Genomic DNA, 18,053 nt, shown 5'->3' with positions numbered 1-18,053 from the left:
GGAATCAGCACAAAATTCTGCATAACTTTGCCTATTTAAGCGACTTGTATCTCTTACGGTTTACGAGATACCTACAGTAAAAATGTCTGTAAGTATATCTGTATATAGAAATTCCGCGACACCCGATTTGCGTAAACAAATTCTTTTTGTTGAAATTTTAACCCTTCTCTAAACTCTTCTTTTTAATTAAGGACTAAATTGTACTCAAAAAGAAACGTTTCTGTTCACAATTGAGATTTATAATTGAAACATATAATTTTCAGGATTGCCGTCGAACTTGAGGTATTTTGAATTTGAAACTAATTTGCTTGTCCATTAACCTAGCAGAGCAAGGTCAGCAGAACACAATCAAACATATTGCATAATTAAGTGCCCTATTCCCGAATTAAATGCTCCTTTTTTTAAAAATTATTACATGTTGTGCCAGGTGCATATGAACTCATCAGAGCACTACCTCAAAAAACCAAGAAAATGAAAAGTGAACTAACTGTAATTAGGTGCTAATTAAGTGTCCTATTCTCGAATTAAATGCTACTTTTTTTTAAATTATGAACCTGGCAGAACATGTAGTAATTTTAAATAAATGGAGCATTTAATTCGGGGATAGGGTACTTAATTAGCACCTAATTAGCACCTAATTATTAATAGTTAGTTCACTTTTCATTTTCTTGGTTTTTTGAGGTAGTGCTCTGCTGAGTTCATATGAACCTGACAGAACATGTAATAATTTAAAAAAAAGGAGCATTTAATTCGGGGATAGGGTACTTAATTAGCACCTAATTAGCACCTAATTGTAGTTAGTTTACTTTTCATTTTCTTGGTTTTTTGAGGTAGTGCTCTGATGAGTTCATATGCACCTGGCACAACATGTAATAATTTTTAAAAAAAGGAGCATTTAATTCGGGAATAGCCGAATAGGGCACTTAATTACACCTAATTAGCAGCTAATTATTAATAGTTAGTTCACTTTTCATTTTCTTGGGTTTTAAAGGTAGTGTTGTGCTTTGTTGATATGAACCTGTCAGAACATGTAATAATTTTAAAAAAAGGAGCATTTAATTCGGGAATGGGGCACTTAATTAGCACCTAATTATGCAATATGTTTGATTTTGTTCTGCTGACCTTGCTCTACTAGGTTCATGGACATCTAATTTGCAGTAACTCATAAGCATATTGAAACATGAGATCTTTTTCTGATAACAACATTAAACAAATGGAAACTATGGGAACCATAGGTACTTGCGTTTTGAATTAATGTATCAGTTGTACTCACAAACATTCTCTGATAAAACCTTTTTTTTAATAAAATTGCCTTTTTTACTCATTTTTGCCACATATCTAAGACGCTATGTTTCCCATGTTGTAGTATTTTTACTAAAATATGCACCGAGACAATTAGGTATCTACACTATCAGCCGTGTGACGTATCACTTACCTGTAGAAAACGTTATTTCCCCATACTTAATGAATAACGTTTTGGGACGTTAAGTTTGACTTTTCTGATACGTCACGGGGCCGTATATCATCAATAAAAGTTGCGTACTCGTATGACTCATATCTGGTTTACATTTTGATTAACTAATTAACTAATATAATTATTAACTAATAATTAACTAATATAATTAATCCATGATGGCAGAAGATTCCTTTTTCTGCCCGATTACTAATCCCCACTTATAATAATAATTAAATGCAATACAAATCTGCTCCATCCAATTAATTTCCACACACGCGAACGGTTAAGGATATTATGATTACGTTAAATAAACATCCGCTGCAAATTCTTAGAGATAACCGACCAATACTTTATACAATTAAAGTAACGTACAGATACAGCTGGTGTTTTATTTAGGTTATAAATGGTACGGTCCTTCCCCGAAAAAGACTCCCTCCAAGAACAATTGGAAACTGAGTCGCGTTAGGGTGATACGGTAGAACCCTTGAGACCCGCTCTAGCATGCCGCATGCTATCAGGATGCACGCCTGTTGCATTACATGAGGACATGCATGCTAGATTTCATAACTTTTCTAAATTTTGAATTTCTCATTTTTTGTATATAGCACCCATATGCACGCTGTCGTACAGAAAATGGATTGCTCTTTTCAAATATTGTAAAAAAACATAGCCATTGCATTTGAAAAACAAAACTTGTATCGATTTCCGGTTAAACCGGACGTGATACCACAAGTTTCAATATGCGAGCAGATATGTACATCGTAAGGTCACATATAAAATTATATTCGACAAATTTCTCATATTTCCCAAAGAAAAGAGATATTGAGGTGACCCTGTTATCACAAGGGCACTGTATAAGTTTACTGTATAGTTATACCTATACTATAAAAAGAGTTCAGAAAAAAACTATGATGGTGCAAAGATTGCTGGCATTTAAGCGCCTGATGAAAGGTGCGATGTAGTGCAAAAAATATGTTAAAAAACGTAACATTTTTATAACGTTAACGAGTGCAAGGTAGACATTTTTACGTAGATTCCAGAGGCGTAGTCAAAAAAATTGTTTGGACCACCGTTTCTGGGAATTAATCCACTGTTGGTTATTTCTAAGTGCAACACCCCAATTATCGTAAAGTTACTGGCATTCGTTTTGCTGATTACGTTGATGTATCACAACCTATATTTTTTATACAATTATATAATTTTTATAGCTTCCTAGCATGTGCTAGGTAGCTATTGCGATAGCCGTTTTTTGAACATTTCAAAATTTCATCAAATGTCGACGTTTTAGACCATTTTAAGCAACTTTTAAAGAATAAAATTTTTCTCCGTCTGTATGTACGTACGTACACGTACGTACGTTTGTTGGCAATTTTCTGAGAAAACGGCTCGACGGATTTTGTTGAAATTTTGTATATATGTTTTAGGCTTACCGAACAGAAAAATAACGGGCCGGATTTTTGAAAAGAAATTTTGGAGCGCCGTAACGGCATCGAACTTTTTTTTTCAAATAGCAATCTAAAATTTGTATTCTATTATTTGGAAGACCTTATTTTCCTGTGTACAACCTACAAAAAATTGGGCCGGGTTATATTATCAAAAAACGGAGAAAAAAATTGTCAAAGTCAAAAAATTGTGTTGCATATGTGCAAAACGCAACGATCTTGTTTCAGCTAGGAAGCTATTCTGTCAAGAATTTGACAACTGGTTTTTCAAAATTTCGAAATGACATATGTATCCGTCGTCAGGCATTTGTATTGATTGGTGCCGGCTGCCATGAATGCATGGCCTACTATTTAAACGCCGTAAAAAATAAGGTTTTTTGGTTCATGATTAAAATTTAAAAAAAGTGTAGCTTGTGATACGTCAATGTAATCAGGAAAAAGAATGTAAAAAAATTGAGGTTAAGATACACAGTGTTTTTTTTTACTTAAAAAATACCAACTTTGGGTCAAATCCCAGAAACGGCGGTCCAAACATTAATTTTTACTACGCCACTGGATTCTATACGTGAAAAAATCTAAAATGAGTAGTTTTTTCCTCTTTCTACTTATCTTACATGGGTGTAAAATTTTCACCCTATATCTCAGAACCAAACGTACCTAGATTGATTCTGTTTGTGGTACTAAAAGTACAAAGGTATTAAACGAGATATGTACACCCCAGTCTCAATCAGGATTAGGACACACGGTACATCGCTGGCGTTTAAACATGGTCAATACATCACATCGCAGTCATTCACCTGAGATAAAACTAGGGGTTCGCACAGGTTTCTCTTAATTGGAACATTAAGGAAGTCCTTATTTTGATAAACTAATCTCAATTTGTGGAAACCCTTGCTGATGCAGTTACTGGCGGGATACAATTGAAAGTTTATGGTCAAAAGTTTCTCGTAGCAGTGATAATTTTATCCATTTAGGTATAGAAGTGAGATTTGTTTCTTTAGCCTTCGAATCTGAAAAATGAAATCTATCTTTGCAAATTGATTTCTTAATTGTAACATGAATTTTTAAGTGTTTTCTTAGCCTGTTATAAATTTAACTGTAGTAGTCCTAATTTTACACCTTTAGATTCGCCCCTTAGCTTTTGACTATAATTTGGTGTAAGTTTACATTCATTTATGGTTGCCATTGGCGTAAGAACAGTTTAATTGTAGAAGTGTATTTGGTATATTAGTCCCTTTTGCCTCTAAATCTCAAAAATCTCTTTAGTTTTTAAACACGTTTCTGTACTAGTTTCTGTAGTACTTTCCGAAACTCCGATTATATGCCTTTTTCATAAATTTTGATAAAACAGTTTTGATATTTTATAAAATTCCATATTGTTAAACGTAAGTCGTGTTTTTTTTGTCACATTACTATTTTACTTACATTCAATAAAAATCATTTTTTTACATTTAGATGTATGATGCACAATACGTGCCATGGACGGCAACTCTATTAACTATATTAATTAATACTCCTTTTTTACATTATCTGATTCTGCAGTTTGCTCATAACTTTTACTTCTTCAACAGATGCCTTGAAGTTTAGATAAACGACTTACCTTCAATTATTAATAGCCGGGTCTTTGAGGTCCGATTTTGAAAATTCTGAACATTCTCTGATGCCTCTACTAAATTTGCGGACCTAAACGACTTTGAGAAAGTAGCTATACAACAATGAGTTTGTGATCTTGATCTAACTGAAAATACAAGGTAATTTGATAAAATAATTAAAATGAAGGCGCTTTTTACAACCAACCAGCAGCATGAAGTTTAATTTGTTTCGGAAGTAATACACAAAAAATTCGTAAATACTTTGTGTATGGTTACAACCCAACAATATGTGTGCTTGTGCATGGTTACTCGTTATTTTTGATAAGCGTACAAGTAGATTATTTGGCTTGTAAAACAACTGAAGGGGTGATATAACAATCAAACTCATAATAGCATTTTTTGGTCGTCCAGCTCCGGATCCAACCCGCACCCTAATGATTTTACTTTGTAAAAAGCTCGGGTTCGCTTTGTTTACTTATGTACAGATTTTGTAACGCCAACGTTTTAGATGATTTACCCCATTTTAGAGTGAAACGGGAAAGGAGAGGATCGACGCCGTTGGCGCAGCATCCCGAGCACCTAGATGAAGATAGCGTACGTAGCGTCAGTCCTCTCAGGGCATCGTTTCTGTACGGATCTCTGATCTCGGACCCGACCTCCCTGTCCGTCTAAAACCCTATTTTCCTGCTAACGTGCTTTTTATTCCCGTGTTCACTATAAGAATTTTAATTGGAAATTTTCCCAATTTGCGTAAGAATTATTCTAAATTTACATAAATAACGAGAAACATATCCGGTGAGCTTTTCAAATATCAATTACCGCGGAACCAATTTAGTCATATCTATTACTGCAAAAAATTTTTCATTTTCGATCACCTCGTCGGTCACCCTCGAGTTTAAGTGAAAAAAAATTTGCCAATAAGATCGGCGCGAATTAAACGTAACAGATTTTTCGGTGCATCTCGTACCGGTAACTACAACTGCAGGCGGCTATTCTCGTCGCAATTGCAAATTCCATTGTCGGCGAATACGTTGCTGACCACAACATTGGGCAGTTCTTCGTGCATGGCAAGTACCTACCACTAATTTTTATTTGTCGCTTGAGTGAGTTCCATTTTTAAAAAACACGTGCTAACATCTTCGCTTATTGCGGCAGTAATTTTTATAAATTGCATCACCGAGACATGCCAAAATAGCGATAAATGTACCTGTTACTCACTAACTAACTTAATTATAATTAGACGTCTAAAAATAAAACGTCTGTTTCCGAGACTATTCCGTATTTACTACCAGAGAGGATGAATAAAAGTTACATACATGAGCAGATGCCCGCCGAAAATTGTGTAAGCACAGTTTTTCCGGGGGTTTAAATTCTTTGTGCAATTTGCCGATTGAATAATGACACGACCGCTTGGACGAAGACGAATCTATCCCCAACAACATCAAACACCAAAATAAGATAAATTCCTTCGCGTCCAATTACACAAGAACGCTTCCATTTATTTTACGGTAATGGCTGTTTAAAAACCTACTTTTCTCCTCATCTACGAGACCAAAAGCTCCGCTATAATAGTTTTTTTTTATTTATGTTGAAAATGAAAGAAAAGTACTGTCATCCTTAAAGCTGGACCATTTCGACCGCTTTATTCTTATTTTATTCTATTGCTCATGTGATAAAGGGAATTCCCTTCCCCGGTAACCTACAGCGATTTTTTATTCTCCAGGGAAACTAGGGGACTATGTAAATCGAGTTAAAATCTACAGCAATTTAGCTGCACCTATTTTATAACGTAAATAAAATTCAAATAACGTGTTTGTATTTTAAATTGGTAAGCCACTAAAGCGTGTAACACATTTAGAGCATGTTTAATCCAGAGCTTTAATAATTTTATGTTTAAAGAGAAAAACTAATTGGTGTATTCTATCAAAAAAATTACAAAATCCTACGGGATGTAAACTGTATACATTATATACTCCGTTCAATAGTTATTGTCCAAGTAGTAGGCCATGTTAGGGTGATGAAATTCACTGTGTATATTGTGCTGTCACTCATTAGGTTACGTCAATTTTATACAAAATGATAATTTCCTGTCAATGTGCAAAACCTAGTTGCCAGATTTAGTTTTGGATTTTGTGGTAATTTTGTTATAGGTTAATACGTATAAATTTCATGAGAAACAACTTGCTCAATACGTTTCATACTTTATTGAGCAGGCAAATGGCTCTAATGAACATTATTAATTTCAAAAGGCTGTTATATATTTACAATTATATGCTTAGTAATAGCTAGACACCTAACTGCGCTTGAGTGTAGTTCTTGCTTCTACGGTGCCATTGGAATGTTCTTCCTTGGGTCTTTTGTTTTCCGTCTGTGCTGTTTGATGATTAGTACATTTCTGTTAATCTTATTTACGGCGGGTAGCTTCCTATTCTTTGGGGAACCTTTTAGTCTTAGAGCATCAGCTGTCTGATGGAAGTAATTCATTAACCACCTAAAGGGCTGTAACTTTTGAACTAGTAGCCCCATTTTGGAACTGTTTGAAATTATGGATTCTACAGGCCACAATCTATAAGAAAAATTTTTTCCGGGTCGATGTGAGACAATTTTTTTTCCGGGCTCAAAAAAAGGCAGTGTATAACCTTCATTTTTTACCAAAAATCACCTACAACAAAATTTCTCGGGAAAACACTTTTTCTTATTAATTTTGGTGCGTAGAATCCAAAACAATTCGTACTTTTTCGATCAAACTTCTCAATCAAAAGTTATAGACTAGAAACCAATTTCGAAAAAAAATTCAAAGGGCTGTAACTTTTGAACTAGTACCCCAATCTTGGAACTGTTTGAAATTATGGATTCTACAGGCCACATTCTATAAGAAAATTTTTTTTCCGGGTCGATCTGAGACAATTTTTTTTTCGGGGCTCAAAAAAAAGCAGTGTATAACCTTCCTTTTTTACCAAAAATCGACTACACCAAAATTTCTCGGGAAAACACTTTTTCTTATTAATTTGGTTGCGTAGAATCCAAATCAATTCGTACTTTTTCGATCAGACTTCTCAATCAAAAGTTATAGACTAGAAACCAATTTCGAAAAAAAAAATTCAAAGGGCTGTAACTTTTGAACTAGTAGCCCAATCTTGGAACTGTTTGAAATTATGGATTCTACAGGCCACATTCTATAAGAAAATTTTTTTTCCGGGTTGATCTGAGACAATTTTTTTTCGGGGCTCAAAAAAAGGCAGTGTATAAACCTTCCTTTTTTACCAAAAATCGACTACACCAAAATTTCTCGGGAAAACACTTTTTCTTATTAATTTGGGTGCGTAAAATCCAAATCAATTCGTACTTTTTCGATCAGACTTCTCAATCAAAAGTTATAGACTAGAAACCAATTTCGAAAAAAAATTCAAAGAGCTGTAACTTTTGAACTAGTAGCCCAATCTTGGAACTGTTTGAAATTATGGATTCTACAGGCCACATTCTATAAGAAAATTTTTTTTCCGGGTCGATGTGAGACAATTTTTTTTTCGGGGCTCAAAAAAAGGCAGTGTATAAACCTTCCTTTTTAACCAAAAATCGACTGCACCAAAAATTCTCGGGAAAACACTTTTTCTTATTAATTTTGGTGCGTAGAATCCAAAACAATTCGTACTTTTTCGATCAGACTTCTCAATCAAAAGTTATAGACTAGAAAAAAATTCAAAGGGCTGTAACTTTTGAACTAGTAGCCCAATCTTGGAACTGTTTGAAATTATTCTATAAGGAACCTGCACCAAAATTTCTGGGTACTTTTTCGATCAGACTTCTCAATCAAAAGGAAACCAATTTCCCCACATTCTATAAGAAAATTTTTTTTCCGGGTCGATCTGAGACAATTTTTTTTTCGGGGCTCAAAAAAAGGCAGTGTATAACCTTCCTTTTTTACAAAAATCGACTGCACCAAAATTTCTCAGGAAAACACTTTTTCTTATTAATTTTGGCGCGTAGAATCCAAAACAATTCGTACTTTTTCGATCAGACTTCTCAATCAAAAGTTATAGACTAGAAACCAATTTCGAAAAAAATTCAAAGGGCTGTAACTTTTGAACTAGTAGCCCAATCTTGGAACTGTTTGAAATTATGGATTCTACAGGCCACATTCTATAAGAAAATTTTTTTCCGGGTCGATCTGAGACAATTTTTTTTTCGGGGCTCAAAAAAAGGCAGTGTATAACCTTCCTTTTTTACCAAAAATCGACTACACCAAAATTTCTCGGGAAAACACTTTTCTTATTAATTTTGGTGCGTAGAATCCAAAACAATTCGTACTTTTTCGATCAGACTTCTCAATCAAAAGTTATAGACTAGAAACCAATTTCGAAAGAAAATTCAAAGGGCTGTAACTTTTGAACTAGTAGCCCAATCTTGGAACTGTTTGAAATTATGGATTCTACAGGCCACATTCTATAAGAAAATTTTTTTTCCGGGTCGATCTGAGACAATTTTTTTTTCGGGGCTCAAAAAAGGCAGTGTATAACCTTCCTTTTTTTTTACCAAAAATCGCCTACACCAAAATTTCTCAGGAAAACACTTTTTCTTATAAATTTGGGTGCGTAGAATCCAAATCAATTTGTACTTTTTCGATCAGACTTCTCAATCAAAAGTTATAGACTAGAAACCAATTTCGAAAAAAAATTCAAAGGGCTGTAACTTTTGAACTAGTAGCCCAATCTTGGAACTGTTTGAAATTATGGATTCTACAGGCCACATTCTATAAGAAAATTTTTTTCCGGGTCGATCTGAGACAATTTTTTTGAGGGGCTCAAAAAAAGGCAGTGTATAACCTTCCTTTTTTACCAAAAATCGACTACACCAAAATTTCTCGGGAAAACACTTTTTCTTATTAATTTTGGTGCGTAGAATTCAAATCAATTCGTACTTTTTCGATCAGACTTCTCAATCAAAAGTTATAGACTAGAAACCAATTTCGAAAAAAAATTCAAAGGACTGTAACTTTTGAACTAGTAACCCAATCTTGGAACTGTTTGAAATTAAGGATTCTACCTCGTTACTATTTGAAGTTTGTAATAGATTACACCCTTCCAAAAATCCAAAACGAGACCCCGCATGCAAAACAGTAAAACGCTCCCTTCTGATTTAATTTTAGACGGATTACTTTTAATTTCAGAATCGTGTAGTGTACCCATTTTCGGACGCTGGATCCATTTTGAAAAATCCAAGTTTCGTCCAGATACACGAATGTTATATTTTCACTTGAATTTTGGTATTGCAAGAATTTCCTCAAAAATGTAATTTTGGATGCAACAACATATTTTTGTTCACAGAGAATTTTACGTCCATTTACGTGATTGTATTTATAACCCATTGATTTTAGAATGTTGTATAAGGTAGTTTTCCCCTTATCAAAATCAAAATTTTCCCGCGCGTCCCTTAGTAAGTCAGCCAAAGTAAAGTGTTCATTTTTCGAGTGATAATTCCAAATCAGTCGTTGCAAATCTTCCCGAAATGAAAAATTTTTATATATAAGTTTTAGGTCGTGGGCCAACAGGTTTCAATTCAAAAGTATCCAGCCGGATAATTCTTTCAATGGTTTTTTTCTGATACCTAGGATGGTACAAACCCCAAAATTAGACCGAAAGTTAAGTTCAATGCATAAATACTCACACCCCAAATGTCACTAAGCCGGGCTAAGATTTCCGCTTTCCTTAGGTCTGGCCTGTCTGTTTTATAATGCCTGTACGCTTTTAAAATTTGCATTTTCGCATCTGAATTTATGATTTTCGGCATATTTGCTTAATAAAAATCACAATTGACTGATACGTATCCATGACGCCGATATTCAAACATATTAGGTCTAGTGGCAAACAAAGTGTGAAAGCACTGACAACACTGTACGTTTAACCTCAAATAGTCAAATTAGACATTCCTGTACTTCGCAGCTGATTCTGATAGGAAGTTTTAATTTTATTAAACATAAAAACAAAATTCCATGGCTACCTACTTGGACAATAACTATTGAACGGAGTATATGTTCTTGATTTTACTCCAAAACTGATGCTACGAATATTTACAAATTGGGGTCATTTCTCGTAGGCTTGGAATTTTATAAATACACCTAAATTTTATTCAAAGCAGGTATTTGAGGTATGATCAACAAAAAAATGACTAAGAGTGATTGGTTGCAATTTGGATAGATCCTAATTTGCGTCCGTGGAACGTGCTAGTTTGGTTTGCTGGAATTTATCCAGGTGCTCCAAAAAAGGACAAGACTTTTAGTCAACATTAGGTTGATGACGTTTGGCAAGTCGGCTCCTGACGGAACTTACGGACAGATAGCGATTGATGGCCAGTTTTGATATTTGAACGCCGAGTGTGGTTCAGACGGTTTGGAAAAGGTATAGTGTCTTGAATCTAGAACTAATTTTGTGTTGTCATATTGCTGGAAAGATTCTTGTATTGATGTATGGTAATTTAATTGTCGGGCACATCTTTGAGTTTTGCTTTTCCAAAACACAATACTTGGGCTTGATCTCTCCATTTTTACCTAAAACCTGAATTAAGGCCTCTTATGGGTGAAAAGGAGAGACATGGTCAACCTCCAGCCATCTTCTTCCTATTCAGATATTCGAACAATACTCCTGCCACATAGGTTTGAATACCTAAAATGTTTACTCTGTTAGGGAATCTAGTTTCGACCTTGCCATTAAGAATAACAATGTTATCAATATAATTAAACTCAAGCTTGAATGCTTTGCCTTGTAGGAGAAGCTAATAGCAGTACCCGTTTTGAGTTAAACATGGTAGAGAGAGCGTCTTATTATTGTCTTGCATAAACTAAGACTATATCCGGGTCCCACCTATTCCCACACTTGGACCTGGGTGGTCTCAAATTGAAAACACTTCTGTTCACGCGAAACCCTAACCCCTGGTCTTGCTTCCATATTGAAATGGAAAGTCAAAATCTAGCAGGGTTCAAATAGTGGTAAAACGAATTAACTAACCGAGTACTGCAAAATTCCTACCAGATTCTGAATCCACTATTGCAGTGCTTAAGGGTCGAAGGTGTAATGCAAGCCATGCAGATTTCTAATGTGTATTCTGGTATGTTTCCGAGTTGTAGAGGTAGAGAAGGGTGTTTTGCCGTCGGATGTGGTATTCCGCTAAAATTTCAATTTCGATTTCAATTTAATTCTTCCCCTTTGGCTTACGTAAAAGGAAGTAACTTGTCAGAGGGTTCGAAAATTAAAGGTTCTTCGGTAGAAGTAAAACACAGGATACCACGGCTGAGATACCCAGTAAAGGGCTATAACCTGCACTTCTTCTGCCTTATCTTTATTAATTTTTTGAAGAGTCCTCAGCAGTAAGGTAAAGAAGAAAACACTCCAACTTTGTGTATAAAAGCATTTACCCTGAAAACTTCCGGATCTCTTATTCTAGACACGAAGTTCATGCATTTTCTATGCAACTGACTAGCAAACAGATTGATATCTCTGGGACACTGAATTTCTCCAGCACTTTCTGAAACGCAAAATTTTCAAGAGACCATTTCCATCTCTTAGGGTTCCTATCGTGGTCCTTTATAATAAAAAAATTTGTTCGACGATAAAATGTAAGAAGCAAAATAACCTTGTAAATGTTTCTTTCTTCACACCAACCCCAAATGAGTTGGGCAGTTTTGATAAGGTTCTGAAACCGAATAATAGTCCAGGCAAATTGGGCTGTTTACAAAAAAAAATTGTTAATGGAGCTTTGCTAAGTAGTAATAGACACGCGAGCAGGGGAGTGGGACTAAGTTTTTGGGGAGGGTGAAACGGGGCGAAAGTCGTATGACTGCAATTTCCGGCAAAAGTGAAGATCAGAGTGTTCAATGGAAAAGTTGAAGATCGTTAAAGCTCTACAACTTTCGTTCCAGTCACTTTCTCCCATAACCTCAAATTAACCGAAAAAATCGCGGGAAACCGTTCTTTTTGTTTTTTATTGTTCATTTCCGCAAAATTGATTTTCTTTTAACGAGACTTGATTGAAATATACTAATTTTAATTCAAATAACTACAAATTTTTTCAATAAAAATATTTAGTGGGCTCTATTTGTTGTCATTTTCTTCGTTTTTATATACTTTTTGATGAAATAAAAAAAATTATATTTCTTATTGAAGAAGAAGCTCAAAAAATGACAAACGATTTCTGTAACATTGCATTTTCTAGTAACTGTTGATAATTTGTTTAAATTTTGGAAATTTGTCAAAAACTGATTTCAGCAATCGATTCTAGGGGAACAAATACAACAGAACTTATTATTTCTGTGTTTGAACAGACACATAGTATTATAAACATTTAGCATCTCATAATAGAGCCTCATAATATGAATATAAAAAATAGCAATCAATTTTTTGCGAATTTTTGCAAATCTATTTGTAAAAAAGTAGCTTTTAATCTCACTTTGACCGGCCAAATGGCTAGTTGGCTGGCTGGCTGGCAGTAAATGCATCCCCGTAGAAAAAACACTTGTAGAAAGACGAGGAGTGCACGAATACACAAATATTTAAGGGTGTTCCTTAAGTGAACCCACCTCAAGTGGACATACTGAACCTGGTAAAATTGAGAATATGCTTTGAAAATTTATTTGATCGGTTTTTACCAGTATGAATGGTTTTTACATATTATTTATGTAAATATCATTATTATTTATTACTTATTTTTCTTTCACAGATAATTTTTTTTAAATATGTACAAAAGTTTACATCACTTGAAAATTAGAATTATAATAAGGTACTTTGGATGCAGCATAAATAAATAAACTTGGTGGTACATCCTTTTCCTCTAAAAAAAGTAAAAAATCTCCTTCTCTCTTTCCTAACGCGTTCTTCCTCACTTTCTGTCTCATGTTCTGACCAACGTGATTCAACTCCATCAATGGTGACTGTTACAGCGGGAAAATGATGATTCAATTTCTTCCACCTTTTTCATCATTTTTCCCATAAGAAGTTTTTTTCTTCTCGTTCTTTTTTCTTTCTTTCCTGCTTTTTCCTTTTTCGTGTTTTCTTTTTTTTTCATAGTATTGTATTATTTGTCGCGACGTGACAACTGCTGGGATTTTTTACAACTTTTTTAACTTCTTTTCCGTAGAAGTTTGGGGCCAGAATAACGACCGTTTGAATGGAGTCGGAATAAATATGCTTGCAGTTGCTTGAATTACTGAAACAAAAGCTTATTATGGAGACCATTACATTTCTGGTCCTCACTTGAAAAAGTTGTAACCTTTATGTTGAATAATTGGTGTACCTATCAGGAACGAATGACGATAAGTAGAAAAAAGAACGTTTTATGCTAACTAATTATTACATAGGAAGCTCAGAGATTAAAAGTGTTCATAACATTTACGATTTTGGTCTGTATTTCACCTTTATTAGAAGTTCGCTTAGTATTGGGAAACTGAAATCGGTTATTAATGAATGAGGGGAACTAAAATCATATCTTCCAACGGACGAGAGCTGTCGTAAGCTCTCTACGGAAATAATTAGAAAACTGAATAATTATGTGAGGCAACTAGCTTTCCTTATCAGCGGTTAAAACGGCTCCACAAATTACAACATTACTTCTACCTTCTATTTTTCACTCCTAGCCATAGATCCGGAACAATTTCTCTTAAGGAAGCACTCGTTTGAGTTACATAGTCGCAGTACCAGGTCCTCATTAAAGCTGGTAGCTTCCATTAATGTACGGTGCGTTCATTAAAACTGGTATACTGTACGAAAACGGGTACTTCCTTACAAAATCATAAGAAATAGGTATGGGAACACTTTCATGAAGAGAAACGGCCTTTCAAACGGCTTAAAAAAAGAGGCATTCTATTAAGAAAGATTAACTCTTCGTTGCTTTTATAGTATAATATGCAGAATACGGAAAGTTAATAAAAAATGGTCATGCCATTTAAAATAAAGTTAGAGTTATCTTGGAACAGACGCCGGTCTTGAACAGCCCTGTATACTTAGAAAGGGGTTGAAACAGGTTTTGAACTGTTTTGACTGAACTTTTACTTCAATTCCGCTGGAAAACTGCCATTAAAAAATTTAAAAGATTATTGAAATCGAAATCAGAATTTTTTCCTCGTCGCCGCTTAAGGGGTACGGCATCTAAGGGTGGGAAATTTTTTAAAAAATTGAAAAGGGCAAATGCGATACCATCCAAAGGCGTGCAATCGTTAATTAATTAACTCGAATTCTCGAAAAATAAATAAAATCTTAAATGCAACGTTGGGTAATTTTCAAACGAAACATTTGCGACCATTCTTAAATGTCATTTTTGGCCACGTCTATTATCTGATTTTTTTTGGCACAATTTAAATGTAATACCCTGTAAAAATGATCGCCTATCGAAGGTAGCATATTATAATATCAATCTGAAATCACCCCAATATCTCAAGACCCTTGAGGTACTTCAATTTAGCGATTCCTGAAATCCTGTCTTCTTCTGGTTGTTTTTCAATTTTTGCAGTTGCTTCTTTTCTGTAAAAACACGCCAAGTTTTCATGCTAATTACGGTTTCTCCTTCGTCAGCTAGTGGGAAAAGTTTTCAACGTATGGTCGAATTTCACCAAACAATGAACATTGAGATTTTGTTTTTAATATGAAATTCCGTTATTCGTAATTTGTGCACATTTCTGGAAGGAAACTATGGCGAGATGATCTTGTTGTCTTATCTGCAAGCTATCATCAGGTATGTTTACAATTAACCAACGCGTTAGGCATTTTGATTGAATTTTGATCGACATTCTACAGCGTGAGTTAAAAACGAAGCGAAGCAATTTTACCATGCGTACGCGCCATTACGAAGGAGGTTTAGGAAATTGATGCGAACAACGTACTGGCGCAACAGGTGGCAACAAATAGATTTTCTCGATTCCTTCCTTGGGGACGTATTCGCTACGAAGCGGAATATATGCAATAAATATAACGGTAAAATTGAAGTTCTTATAGTGAAAATAACATTGTGATCATTTTCTTGCGTCAGGTTAGGTAGGCACGTCATATATTATCATATCTTGTGTTAACGGCTGTTAGTGCAGAGTTGGGAGAAATATATATTTGTTTAAATGAATTTTATGTAATGAGATCCAAGATTATTCTTACGCAGAAAAGTTCTCAAACACGCAGCTATCCACGACCTTTGTAACATGATATTAGAAATCCCACTGCAGTTTACAACCCCATACATCCTGAAATTGAGAAGTAATTTACGAAAAAACATGAAGTTTTAGCATTAATTTACGGTTTTCGCCTTCTATCACGTGAACTATACTACCCTAAATACATTATTGGAGTGCAAAAAACTTCCGACATCTCAAGTCGCACCTTAGCTCCATAGAACACTTGGATCTGGAAATGCATTTCTCCCAAGAGTCAAACCGTCAATGTTTTTCAAAATTGTTGTTTAGTATCTGGTCTTTAGCCGCATTGTAATGGGCTTAGTTACACTTAAAAGCGTCGAAGGCCTCATTGCATACAATAAAATTGAACTTCTACGGCACTAGCAAAAATTTTAATATGACAATTTTTAATTTACCCACGGCTAGCTCAGTAATAATAAAAGCTTCTTATACCCCCGAGGGGTAAACCGCTAGCAAACATTTGTACACCAAATACCTTTTCCTGAAAAAAATCCCTTTATTTCCCTTTATTTCCTTTTAATTCCTTAATTCCTCCTAATTTTGTTATTTTCTATTTTTACTTTAATTATAGCCATGAACTCCTCAAAAAAATTTTATTTCCTATTAATACCTTAATAATGCACTCAATTCTCCACAATTTTTTTAATTTCCTATTAATATCTACCTACATTATTGCTCTGAATTCCCCACAATTCTTACAATAGCTCTATTCTCTATAATTGGGCTATCCTGAGGTAAGCCAGAGATAGGAATTTCCTTAGATCAGTTTGGAGCATTCTGTCGGCTACTCCGAATTCGGTTTTCCTGCAGTTTCCCTAATTCGTAAGGTAAATATACAGGAGTAGTATAGAACAACTTTAAAGCACGGGTCACTCTGTAACTGTGCGCAAGCCTGTTGAGGGCCCGGAACAATAGACTATAGAGGGGCAATAGATAAACAAAATAGATAAAAAAAAATAGACTAATACATACCTTTATAACTTTACTAAAATTATTTATTGAACTTATTGATTTCTCCGTACTATAAACCTAAAGTTTAAAAAATAGTACATAATGTTATTACCAAAACAAACAAAAAAATACTTAATCCAAGACAGAGTGATAAAAAAATTTAAACACAAACAAGCATCTTTAATAAAATCTTATACCAAATATTATACCGGCACGTCACAGTTTACAGCTAGTATGCACCGAGGTATGCACTATACGAGTCACTGACGTAAAACGATGCGTCATTTTAATTCTGATGTATATTAGCGCATGGCAAACTTATTTATTTCTTCCTTTTCCTTTTAATTCCCTACTAATACCTCATAATACCTTCAATTTCCTCGGTAATTCTCAAAATACCTATTAATTCCTTTTAATACATTCGAAATACCCTAATTCCCTCTTAATTCCCCCCAAATTGTACACTATTTCCTCCAGCGGTTTACCCCTCGTATACCCCTTACCTTGCGCAAGTTTGTCCTTTTATCTTCTCTTAAAATCTCGGAAATACAAAAAAAATCGATGCCTGTTTACATAATTATCACTGGTCGGTTCCTTTAGGAATATTCAAACAAAAGTTCTCATGCAAGTTCCTAAAAATAGCAGACCATTACCTACTTTATAAAAATCAAACATTTTAAGATAACTTACACTACTTACAGTAATTGACGTGGATGCTATTCTTTTCTGGTAACAATTTATCTTATGCTACCTCTTTTAGAAGTATGGAAACAGACCGCTTCAATGGTACTGCAGTTGACTCCGTGATGAATGCAAAACAAAAATGTCCCCACGTATTCGAGCAAACCAGCTTCAATTTCGCGAAAATAGTACTTGAGAACGTAAAATGCCGATGTGTTGCCCAATTTACTAACTAGGTCCTGTTTCGAGTAAAAAGGACGTAATTTGACCCAACATGCAGACCTCGAGGCGGTAAAAAAATAAAGATTCACTTATAAATCCAGTACAGTAAATAAGTCCATAGTAGACTATTAAGACTAATAAATAACCAGATTATAGTTTGTAAGGGCTGCAATTAATAATTAATTACATTTTCAACCTTAACAAAGGAGCAAATTTATATTTCAGGTTTTCTCACCCGTAAAATGCTCCGCTAGAAAATGGGTTATTAAAAACTATATTAAAAGTTCCTTTGTGCTGTACCTTCCTTATTCACATATATGTCTGAAGGCGTAACTTAATAATCGCTTTCCTCTTTGATTCTCGCTTGGATTCTCGTTTTTTTCTAAAAGACTACGCGATTTCATATTTACAAAGATAAAATTTCCTGCAGTTGCAAATCTTGATGCCAGTATAGTGCTATTGAGAATTTATTTCTTTGCAAATAACAGCATTTGAAGTAAAAGACTTGCATATATTGTGAGTAGAGTAATGGCTTTAAAGAG

General features: G+C 34.5%; 1 protein-coding gene across 2 annotated transcripts in view; it reads left to right on the top strand.

The window, feature by feature from the left end:
• The window catches only part of LOC116164862 (poly(rC)-binding protein 3), a 241,458-nt gene that overhangs the window by 2,944 nt on the left and 220,461 nt on the right, over positions 1 to 18,053 (top strand). Inside the window, exon 1 of one of the 2 annotated variants that reach the window (XM_031479101.1) lies at positions 5,109 to 5,557. The exons of the other annotated variant lie outside the window; for it this stretch is intronic. The gene's annotated coding sequence lies outside the window, so the exon portion shown is untranslated. Of the gene's footprint in view, positions 1 to 5,108; positions 5,558 to 18,053 lie in introns of those variants that run through there. 2 annotated transcript variants of the gene reach the window in all.

This window comes from Photinus pyralis, unplaced genomic scaffold, assembly GCF_008802855.1.
Source record: "Photinus pyralis isolate 1611_PpyrPB1 unplaced genomic scaffold, Ppyr1.3 Ppyr1.4_LG2, whole genome shotgun sequence".
Taxonomy (NCBI): Eukaryota; Metazoa; Arthropoda; class Insecta; order Coleoptera; family Lampyridae; genus Photinus; species Photinus pyralis.
Note: the sequence above shows the minus strand (reverse complement) of the source record. Positions and strands in the feature narration are given on the sequence as shown.